Below are 10,757 nucleotides of genomic sequence, written 5' to 3' on the forward strand. Positions count from 1 at the left end.
TTTACGAGGCTGGGAGGTTCCTCACCGAGGCTGCCGTGTGTGCCCGGCACGGCTGCGGCTGCTGGGTCTGAGCTGAGCCTGCCCGGGCTCTGCTGGGCGAGGCTCCCGCGGCACTGGGCGAGCGGGGCTGCCGGGAGAGGGGCAGACAGGGCTGGGGAGCTGCAGAATGGGTCTGGGCAGGGCTGGGGAGATGCAGAATGGCTCTGGGCAGGGCTGGGGAGATGCAGAATGGGTCTGGGCAGGGCTGGGGAGATGCAGAATGGGTCTGGGCAGGACTGGGGAGATGCAGAATGGGTCTGGGCAGGGCTGGGGAGATGCAGAATGGCTCTGGGCAGGGCTGGGGAGCTGGAGAATGGGTCTGGACAGGGCTGGGGAGATGCAGAATGGCTCTGGGCAGGGCTGGGGAGCTGCAGAATGGCTCTGGACAGGGCTGGGGAGCTGCAGAATGGCTCTGGACAGGGCTGGAGAGATGCAGAATGGGTCTGGGCAGGGCTGGGGAGATGCAGAATGGCTTTGTACAGGGCTGGGGAGCTGCAGAATGGCTTTGTACAGGGCTGAGGAGATGCAGAATGGCTTTGGTCCCCTGATTGTGCTGTCCTGTGTGGGAAGCGAAAAGTTCTGGCTTTTTGGAGCTGTAGTGCTTCTGGTGGGTTACCTCACCATTCAGCCCCAAGGCTGTGGCCCCACACTCACAAGTCACTTCTGAAGCAATGCAGTGTGAGAAACAGCTACTCACTTTTCATAATTTTAGAAAGTGTATTAAAGGTGTATTAAACCTTATAAAAAATACAACAGAAGACTGAATAAAGAAAATGTTACAGTGCAGGGAGCAAAGGATTTCCCCTACCATGGGCTCTCCCTCCCACACAATGGAGGTTTTGCCTTTTAACCCTTTAACCCCTCCCAATCGACTCCTTCTTCGCTGTCCAGTGGTGCAGATCTCTTCCTCTGATCCTGGCTGGAGGTCAGATGTCACCACAGTGACAAGCCAGCCCTCCCAAATGTCCCAACCCTGGCTGTGCCTTGATAACAACGCAATAACTATAATCTATAAAACTTTTCTTAACCTATATACACGAGATTTGTCTGTAAATCGTGAGACAGTCATGGCATTACTCATCCATCACAGCAGGAATCCCGTGGTTTATCAATCTGTGTTTGATCTGGTTACAGTCCAGCACCAGTCACTGTTCCTGCCCTGTGCTCCGGCTGCAGACCCCTCTGAGGTATTTCCCTCATCATCTCTGGGGTGGGCTGCAAAGTGCTGGCTGCAGGGAGCCTCTGCAGCAAGAGCACTCAGCACCATGTACATTTTCTCCTAGCTGGAAACTTTGTTTTCAGAGGCACGCCCCGGCTGAGAAACCCCAGCCAGGCAATTACCGCTCATTTCACATCGCATCACCGCTCTCAGTGCAAGAAACATGTTCCATTGTTTTGAATGTCACAGCTTTTATTTCTTGTTTTAATATTTTTATTGTTTATTTTGTTTTTTTTTTTGTTTGATTGTTTTTCTGTACCGAATATTTTACCAATCATTATTTTGCTTGTATTAATACTTCATCTGGTCCCTTCTGTATAGATCTTTGCCTTGTAGACATCACAATTACCAGTCTGTAATGGCTCGTAGCAGCCTCTTTTCTTTTTCACGCTGCTCCACCGCCAGGTGCATTGCTACTGGCTATTTTCCACCCTGTGCCTGCAAGCAGCTGCGTGGTTTTGGTTATCATTGGAGAAATCAATAGGATTTGTTGCCCCTCAAAGGAGGTAATAAACACTTTGCAGGATCAGCCATTAGGCTTTGGCTTCCTTACTGATGAATTTATTACAATGATAATTACTGAAGTTTCACTGTCTGCTGTTATGGGGAATGAAAATGAAACACAATTAAACTGTCCAAGAAATCCCTCTCTAATCTCACTGACATAAACTTTTTGCTTCTTAAACTCTTTAAGTCATTTGTCTTTATTAACCGACTATTTGGGTGTGCTTGCTAATATGGTGAGGATGACAGCTGACAACAGTGACCAAGCTGTTGAGTGATGCCTACCCTGGAAATCAAATGCTTTTTAAGGCAGAGATTGTATAGGTGAATGAGAAGCACTTAATATAAACTCAGAGAACAATTTTCCCTATATTGATAAATAATTGCAAAGAATAATCATTATAGGCACACACCTGCATGGACTTGGCAGAGCTTACTGAAGTGCTAGAAAGGAAAAGCTTGCTTTTTTTTTTTTCTTCAGAAGACACTAATTTAAAAGTTAGAAAGTGCTGCAGCACAGTTCTCATTAAGAGAGGTAAAAAGAGCCACTGCAACTCCTTATCAACAACTTTAATCACAGCATATGCTATATGCTGCTTAATCTTTGCTAGCCATTATGAATCACAAATTACCTCACAAAGTCCCAAAGCAACTGAAGATGGGTCTGCAGAACCTTTTTATTGGGGTGACACTTAAAGTTATGAGAATTTGTAGTAAAAATGTTATTGAAAAGCAGAAAATTTAATTAAAACTTGAATTTAAGGTGAGGTAAGCATCAGTTACAGCCATTGTGCTTTAAACCTGTACAGTATGGAGAGAAAAGGTAAAGGATAGCTGCAGAAAAAGTCATTGCAGAAGCAGTAATAATACCAGTAACAGAGAGTATACAAGAATTTATATAGGGTTTTCTTTGTAATAACATTTTAAAGTGCTCTGCATAATCAGTCCTTTAAAATTCAGTCTCTTTTTTAGTTGCTCAGATATGATAAACTTCAAGATATGTTTTACCAGCTTTAAGATACTGTTGTTTTTTTTATCTTTCTAGAAAATGTATTTGTATCAGCATTTGTAGTGAATCCATTAGCTAAAAAAACCCCATGCTCATTAAGGTTCTACTCCATGTAAATGCTTCATGTAAATGAGAACTGGCAGCCCAGCATAATGCTTTCTGATCTCAGCCAAGAAATGCCCAAACAAAAGTAAAATTATAACTGGTAAGGCTAAAGAGATGTGGAAGTTCAGAACAAATTTCCATGCTCTAGAGGTTGTAGTGTTTGTAGCCCACTACAGATCCCAAAACTTTTGAATCCCAACTACAGATCCCAAAACTTTAGTACTAGTCAAGAGGTAGGGATATTTGTTTCTTTTTCTCTATTGTGAAAATGCTGATATCTGAGGGTTTTTTTATCACTTTTGGAACTGCTACTTATTGCAAGATCGTGAGCCACATACCTGTGGATCATTGGCATGCCTATTTAACTGGGCAAATGGAGTTTACAATCTGGTTTTATATGGTAGTCAAGAAGACCCCTGAGCCTGGAATTTGTAAAGCTTAGGACAATGTTTAAAATCATTATGGAAGGAAAGGTTTTTCTCTGATATACTGTATTTGACTAGATACTCAAGTTTGTTGGTCAATTCCCTCCTTCTGTCTACCTTTTTTCGTGAAAGATTTAAACCTATAGTTGGTCCAGTAAGATCCACTTACAAAAAAAGGCAATATAATAAATGAGAGGTATCCTGTCTTTATGGACATTAGGTCTTTTGGAGAACAAGTATTTAGAATTCAAGTTGATCTTAAAGACCTTGACAGCTGTCATTTCAGAACCACTGAGTGAAATTGCGTCTCTTTGGTGCCAAAGCTTTGTGTCAGTGCAGGTAACACGAAATTTTGGTAACAGTATAACACAAGGAGTGTTTCACCTGACTTTCCCTGTGTTAAATAAAAGGGTCTATTGTGTCTGGCTAGACCTGCTGTCACACAGCCCTTGGCTGCAGCTCCTTTGTGTGTGCACTACCGCGCTGCAAACAGAGAAAGGGTCAAAACTGTCCTTCACTCCCCATGTCACTGTCTGACCTGAGATGGAAATTAGAGAAAGAACATAGGCATGTCAAAAGGAGCATATGGCTTTCAATAATTTCTTCATAGTGAAGATAGCAATGTTTGTTTTTAAAAGATTATTTTTGTGTTTTGGTAGAAAATATTTTTTGCCTGGTGTTCTTTGTCAGACAAATTGAAAGGATAAAAAAATTCTGACCTTTCTCTTTTTGTTTTGAAACCCTGCATGTATGTGTATGTGCAACGTGCATTTCAATTTTCAGCTGCTTTCTTACATATTTTTATTGACTGTAGGTAAAGGGAAAAAAAAAAGGAGTTAAAAATAATTTTTTAAAAAGGCATATATGTTTATCTTTCCAGTATTTCACAGGGACAATGCCCAGAAAATATAAATGAGAGAAAATATATTTTAAAAGACATATGATATATGCTCAGCTCTATGGGAGTTGCTGACATTATCCTGACAGAAATATTACAATATTACAAATGTGTTGAAATAATTTGTAAAAAAACCAAGCAGGAAATTAAAATAGTTTAATTTAAAGCAGGATCTTACATTTAGTCAAGCAGATGTCATTGGAAAGGAGTCAGGGGATGAGCTCCCTCCCCTTTGCAACTTAAAACATCTCTCTGGCATCCCATCACAGTATTAATACGTTAACCTGGAGCACATTTGACTTCCTACTGCTTCCTCTGGCATCTGTGTGGACAGTGATCTCGATATGACATAAATATTAAAGTAGCTGCATGGCAGAAGCTGATTGCAGCAAGTGCTGCCCATCAAAGCGAAGTGAGGGGAGAGGAATTAAAGCAGGTCCCCTGGCACTCCAGGTTACTGTCTCCAAAAGGTCAAGGCTTTTACCAGATGTGTAGGAGAATTAGAGAGTCTAAGGAGATAGTCTGGCTTTATTTCACCTTGAGCATTCACTAGAGCAATGAAAAGAGACGTGTCCCTGGATTTACCTTTTGCCCAGGTTTTTCCTTCTGTAGAGCAGTGTGTTTGTAATTCTAGGCTAATTCTGCTCCAGACTCACAGACGTTCACGACCTCTGTCCCCTTCTTACCTTACTGTAACTGATACCCTTTTCATTCCCAGTGTGCTGTCTGCTGGGAATGGCCAGATGTCTTTTCAATGACAGAATGGGAACAAAACTCTTTCCTAATTCCACGAGAAGTCATTACCTTCATTTCCCCCTTGCACTTTTGGAGGGGCATTTTTTAACCGTTTTTACCAATTTTTCCAAATGCTGCGGAATTTTCCTCAAGCAGCCACACCTGTTGTCCGTGTGCAATTCACCTGGTATGTAATAAACACTCTGTGGTTTGGAATCTTTAGAGTGTGGGTGACTTAGATCATGATCCTCAGCCTGGCTAAACAGTATTGTGAGGGCAAGGGCCAGTTCTCCAACTGTGGACTCTCTGTCTGCTCTCAAATAGAGAGCAGTCCACTCTCTCCTTGCTGCCACTTTTTGAGGGCTGCATTTATGGCTGAGGTAGTGGTGAGTAAGAGATCTATAAATGGGTTCTGGTGAGGAGTAAACATCATGTGGTCGTTCCCTTTGGAAGCCTGTTGAGTGGGAGGCATTTACTGAACCTTGGTGCACTTGCTATAATCACTGATCTTCTTCACAGTGCTAATGTCTGTTTTATCCTGTGTAAAGTTACTTCTTATAAAAGGGGATGCCTTAACAAAATTTTGGGGTTAAATATTTAGGGCTGGGAACTATTGAAATAAAAAAAAAGAATTATTCAGTGCTCAAGTGATTCATGCATGGTCTGTAATTATATAATATTGGCACCAAATGTGGTCATTCTATTGCATATATGGAGATACAGCCAAATCTGGATGGATTTCGTATTTCTTGTTCTTTCAGCTAGCATGCTCTCTAAGCACAGAAAGCTGACAACTGGAACTACTAGTGTTTTTTAAAGAATAAATATTTTGTGTGCTTGCTGTTAACTACTTGGGTGTTTTCAGAGAATAAAAGGGAGATGCAGCATTAAAAACTGTAATTTTGAAAAAGGAAAAAATATAGTGAGATTTTTGCAATTAATTTCTTTATATGCATTTATTTTTGAAGCTACATCTGTGTTGAATAGCCCATAAATTAAATAATTTCTTATATAAAAATAGCCACTGCTTTTTTTCTGTGGTCAGAAACCTCAGGGATTCAGTCTTTTTTGTTCCAGAAAACAACACTGGCATCCAACCGACTGCAATCATGGCCTTGCAGATTCTCAGTCAGGGAATGGAGAAAGTCTTGAGGGCTGAAAACTCTCCTAATTCCACGATTCAAAGTGTTCCTGAGCATGTACTTATGTCCACCCTTAATCAGGACAACATTTAAGCATTTGTTCTCAAGCATATTCTCTTTTTAAAAGGCTGGGGGTTGTTCGGGGCGAGGTTGATTGGAGCAGCGAGGGAGTCTGGTGATAACCTGCAGCAGCTGAAAGAATCACCAGAGAACATAACTGTGAGCATTACTAATGTACCATAAGCAACCTATTTTTGAGTTTACAGGCTCCCATGGATCTCTGGAGGAGTTTGTGCTCTAAAAATAACATGCCTTTGGGAGCTGGGACAGGGAGAATTGCAGCTGGCCAGTGGGAGGTCTGAGTGGATTAGAGCATCACAGGGAGATAATAGAGAGTCCACTGACTGCAAAGGGAGCTCAGGTAGTAATTATAAGCAACCAGAGAGCAGAGAGTATACCTGAGAGAAAGATTATACAGTTACCAGGTGTTAAAATAGCACCACTTGCAAGCAACATCCTTTAGACAAAATTTTAGAAAAGTGGGCTAGATTTTCTTCAGCAGCTGAACCCCATGGAAATATTTATCATCATGGCAGTTTGGTTTTTGTTTCTTTTGGGTGGCAAGTGGCATGGTTCCTGGGTGCCATAGATTTGGTTTTTATTGCTCCTCCTGCTAACTAGCTACTCTTGTAGGCACATGGTCTCCTAGAAGGATGGGTTTCCTTTGGTTGGAGCTGCTGTGTCCCAGCTGGGCTGGAAGAACTGGACACAGCAGGTCTTTTGGTGGTCCACTGCCCAGTGAGGGACCTGTGTCATGGAAGGAGGGAAGCAGAGAGGTGCTTGCTTGGCTGGATGGGATACAATGCCAGTTTGGACCTTTCAGCCCTGAGATCATGAAGGTGTTAAGGGATATGGATTTCAATGGGAGCTGAAGGTCAAAGGTGTGGGAACTACGAGGAAACAAAGAAAGGACAAAGGAGTATTTGAAAAAATGGAGCATGTGACCAAAAGTAATCCCATCAATGAGATTACTTGTCTTATTAGCAACACAGCAATATAGTTTATAGCACCTTGCTGTTTTAGTTTGCAAACTCACTGATGGCTCCACAGCCAGGCAGGGGCAAGAGGGACCTTGCACATGGCCCATGAATCCACCTTGGCCCTCCTGAGTAGAGGACAGCTTCCCCTGGGACAAGCAAGGCCTCTGCCAGACTTACAGACTGCCTGACCCCCAAAACCACCTCAGGAAAACATCCAGTCCAATGTCCTGCTCAGGTCATTGCTCAGGGTTTGAGTATCTCCAGGAATGGAGATTCCACAACCTTCTGGGGCAACCTGGACTAGTGTGTGACCACCCTGATGGTAAAAGTTTTATTTCCTGTCTGGATGAAATTCCCTGTACTTTGATTTGTGCCTGCTGTCTTCTTTCCTGTCACCAGACAGAGGAAAGTCTGTCTCCATCCTTTTTCTACCCAAAGGCTTTGTACCCACTTTATTTGTATTACCACAACCCTTGGGGGCTTGATGTGCCCAGCACAGGGTGGCTGTCATCAGGAACTCAGGAAGTAAAAACAGATTAAACTACTTCAGGAAGATAAGCATGTAGCTCCCATCCCATGCAAGGCAGATGTGTCCTCCAGGGTGACAATTGCAGAAAACTCAGCCTTAAATCTAAAATGCTGAATCTGCTAGAAAGGTACATAAATATACCATGTAATCCTAAAACCCAGACTGCTGAATTACAGCTGTCCATCATGTGCCACAGTCTGCCCACGATGTGTTTGGAGGCTGTAGCTGTCACTGCCCTCTTTCAGCAGAAGGGTCACAAAACACTCGTGGTGCTGAGCACCACACTGTGCTCAGATTGTGCCCTGCACACTCTTCCTCCTGATCCCAGGCTTGAGCCCTTGAGTTCAGTCGTAGCCAGCAATGTTTTATTCACATAACCCTTTAAAACAGCCACCCTGTGATACTCAGGAACAGGCACAGAAGAGTTTGAAAGGGAAAGGAGGATAATCCAGAATGCTGAAGCACATGGAGAGTGTGTGTAGGCAGGAGGTAATTATATGGGACAGGATTACTTGTGAGTGTGTATCCCAGGGAGCCATCAAAGACAGCCCTGAAGTTGGATTTTGTTTTTGAGAGCAGAAAGAGAAATACCTTAAATTACCTGACTGGAAGGAAATTTCAGTGAAACAGAACAGTGCATTGCCTCACTGGACCCAGCTGTGAGATGGCCACAGAGTGTTGGTAGCACTTCTGGGGGGCTGTGGCCACTTCACTGTGGACAATGACTCCCTCTCACTCTCTTCCAAGACAAGTTAATTAACATTTGATTTCTTTATTTAAGGGTTGCCATCACTTTCAAGCAGTCAGTGTAAGCCATGCAGGGTTTCTGTTAACAGCACCTCTCTTCTCCAGGGAGGAGTTTTTTCTGAAAGCAAAGCAATCCCAGCCTTTTGAGTGTCCCTCCTCTGTTTGCTCAAATGTGCCCAGCCTGCATGTGTTCAGGAGCACAGCAAAAACTCCCTTCATGTAACACATCATGAATATAGAAGGTTGTCATTTTTTATTCTGTCCTGTGACTTTTTCTCTGTTTTCTAAGCCTTTATTAAAGGTTCATGAGTTCAGTAAAGTTTACCAAAGGTGGACATATTCCTCCACCTCAAATACTTAGATCTTAGCTGATTAAACATATATGCTGAGAAAGTTAATGTCTTCACCTTTTGAGAGTTAATTGCAAAACCTGTTTTCAGGTTTTCAATATTGAGCTGTCTAGAACCACTGATATCAATAGCAACCATGGTAGTTTTTAACTTCAAAGAGAGCAGAAATAGGCCCTGTGCTGGGATTCAAATTAGCTGTGACTGTGCAGGAAAGAATCTGTAGATGGGTCAAAGGAAATTGCTCATCACTCCCCAGACAGAAGCTAAGTACCCCCTCAACCTTGCTTTAGATAAATAAATAAATAAATAAATAAATAAATAAATAAGTGGGATTTATGAAAAGAACACAGAAGATACTTTGCTACTATTTCTAGAATGCTGTCCTTAGTGCTGGTCAGTCATGAGAATTAAAGCAGAAACAGGGAGAAGTGGAGCTGTGACAAAAGTAGTTACAGGAAGATAAACACTACCAAAAGAGGAGAGGCTGAAAATTCCCCAGGACTATTCTGTTTGGATGGGGTCTCACCAGTGAAGGCTCTAATGGGCAGAACAGAAAAGGCAAGAGAAGAGGATAATCAAAGCAGTGAAAAAAAAAATTAAAAATGCACAGACATATATATGTATATATCAGTAAGTAGTATTTAATGGTAAAATTAAATACCATTTTGATTTTTATGGATTGATGCATCCCTGCTCCCTGCAGCACAGCCACACTGCTGAGCCACATGGCAGGGTTTGCCTCCTGTGCCTGCTGGAGCAGTGGCAGGGCTTTCCTGGGGCTGAGCCCCACTCTGGCTCTGTGCAGGGCTGGACCTGCCCAGCCCCAGGCTCTGCTGGGATGGGGTGGGATGGGATGGGATGGGATGGGATGGGATGGGATGGGATGGGATGGGGTGGGATGGGCAGTGGGGTGGGGCAGAGCCCCAGCACCCTGTACCAAGGGCAAACCTCAAGGCTTTAGAGGCCTGAAGTCTTGACAGAATCATGAAGTTTCATCAGACAGAGATCTGGCGAGTGGGTGGGAGAAGTTAGTGGATCACAAAGATTTGCTTGGCTGTAAACATGTGCTGTCAGAGAAGGAAAAATTGCAGGTGTGGGGAGTGTCCTCCTCCTCACAGCTTTTCTGTGTGATCTGAAAATACCTGCGAGTGCACTGATAATGATTAATTTCTCATCTTGTATTTCTTGCACAGGTCTGACAAGTGAAACTGAATGGAATCCAATGAATGGAGAAAATTTCAAATATTTTATATATTTGTATGAAGACTATGAACTTCCCAACTCTTCAATACCCCATAAGAAGCATCTTATTTGTACATTTATATCAATGCTTTCTCATTGTCCATTTTGTTTAACACAGGAAAGTAGTGCTGAAATAAAACAGAACGAAGCAACTAGCAATGAATATGTCTATGTACAGGAATGATTTTGACCTGGAAATGGGGAGTAGTGTAATTTGAAGTTTGAGCAAAAATAGAAAAAAAAAACCTTAAAATAATTACATCATTATTTTCAATTAATTTGGTTTCTTTCTTTTTGAAAAATGTCAATGTGTACAAACAAGTTTTTCAATTAATTCACAAAGTGCAGAATAAATGAGGGAGATAACATCTTATGTTCTGCTGAGAGTTCCTACTTATAGAAGAGGAATCATGTATCATGTGTAATAAAGGAAATTAAAATATTGAAAGCAATGGTCTTTCTGGTGAGTTGAGCTAAATTCTTCCTTTGTTGTAGAGACAAAGTATTTCTTTTCCTCCAGAATCTAAAATGCACTGCTGTTCTGGTACTTATGCATCACCTTTATACAATGAGTATACAAGATGTGGGGTAGCTGACAGAAAATCTGCAACCTTTATTCAAATAAAGAGTCATCCAGCCTTGATGGAACATGTTCATGAATATAGCTTGAAGGATCATTATCTTCAAAAGCTCAAATCAAAGGGGACACTGGAATATGGATGCTGGCTGAAGTAATGTATGATCACAGCACCTCTTACATAGAGTGATTAATC

General features: G+C 42.2%; 1 protein-coding gene across 3 annotated transcripts in view; it reads left to right on the forward strand.

Annotated features, from left to right (window-relative positions):
• Positions 1-10,441, forward strand: part of SMPX (small muscle protein X-linked) — a 41,658-nt gene extending 31,217 nt beyond the window's left edge. For all 3 annotated transcript variants that reach the window (XM_084226468.1, XM_084226470.1, XM_084226471.1), the window contains exon 5: positions 9,936-10,441. The gene's annotated coding sequence lies outside the window, so the exon portion shown is untranslated. The remainder of the gene's footprint in view (positions 1-9,935) is intronic.
• The last annotated feature ends 316 nt before the right edge of the window (positions 10,442-10,757 follow it).

The sequence above is a fragment of the Fringilla coelebs genome, assembly GCF_963513975.1.
Source record: "Fringilla coelebs genome assembly, chromosome: 2".
Classification (NCBI taxonomy): domain Eukaryota; kingdom Metazoa; phylum Chordata; class Aves; order Passeriformes; family Fringillidae; genus Fringilla; species Fringilla coelebs.